We start from the raw sequence: 1,150 nt of genomic DNA on the forward strand, positions 1-1,150 counted from the left end.
TAAGTGGCTTTCACTTTCTGACTAACAGAGAGAGAGAGAGAGAGGGGGGGGGTGTGAGAGAGAGAGAGAGAGAGAGGGAGGAGGGGGCGGGGGGGGTGGAGAGAGAGAGAGAGAGGGGGGTGAGAGAGAGAGAGAGAGGTGTGTAAACAGCTGTAGACTTTTGACAGAATCCCATCTCATTGTGTGTGCTACCAGTTAAATCCACTACAACTGATGCCTTCAATGTGAGAAAACAATGAAAATACCCGTCCCTCGCTTGCCCTCCTCCATCTGTCCTCTCTCGCAGCCTGGCTGTGATTCATAACTGTTCCTCTACTTCTCCCACTCTCTTCCCCATTTACCTCCTGCCTCTTTCTTCCCTCTCACACCCCCCCCTCCCTTCTCTATGATTGAGTCAGCAGGGCTGCAGTATAATTGTTCACTAGGTTGATGTCAATATGATCAGTCTCACTGAACTGCTCTGATAGTAATGACCCACTGATGTCCAAGACAGCATGATTCATTTAGCCACACACACACACAGACACACACTTAGCAGTTTCCCACATGCAGTGCATATGTTTTGAGGAAAAAAAAAGAAAAAGAAACGTTACCGCAATTAGTAGTTAGTACTTCACAGAGCTCTCATAGTTCAGGGTGATTATTCCTGTTATTCTAACCCCTGTCTTTGTGTGTGTGTGTGTGTGTATCCTTCGGTCTCTGTGGCTATCTGCCTCTCTTCATAGCCATGTGTGTACTCTCGAATGAACTGTCTGTCCAGTTCTTTTCTTTTCTAAAATGCCTGCTCTCTCTCTCTCTCTCTCTTCCTCCCTGTTCCTCCTTCTGTTTTTCAAGCTCACAACCCGGACATTAGAGTCAAAGGTACGGTGCTCTTTCTGTTCCTCCATCCTTCCCATCATGCACTGTGTGCTTCTGTGGTGACCGTGGTGATAATCGCCATAGCTTTGTAATAACCTGTTTTATTGTCCTTTCTCTGTGGGAGGTCTCTCTCTCTCTCTTTCATATGTTCATCTTTTTTTAAAATGTTTTCCTGTTGTGTCTATGACTGCAAGTCACCCCCCACCACCCAGTAAGGAGAATATAAAGATTGATTTTCTCTAAGGTCAAGGTTCACTCAGAGGCCCTGAGTCCCACCCCCCCCCCCCCCCCC

This window comes from Osmerus mordax, chromosome 14 (genome assembly GCF_038355195.1).
Source record: "Osmerus mordax isolate fOsmMor3 chromosome 14, fOsmMor3.pri, whole genome shotgun sequence".
Lineage (NCBI taxonomy): Eukaryota > Metazoa > Chordata > Actinopteri > Osmeriformes > Osmeridae > Osmerus > Osmerus mordax.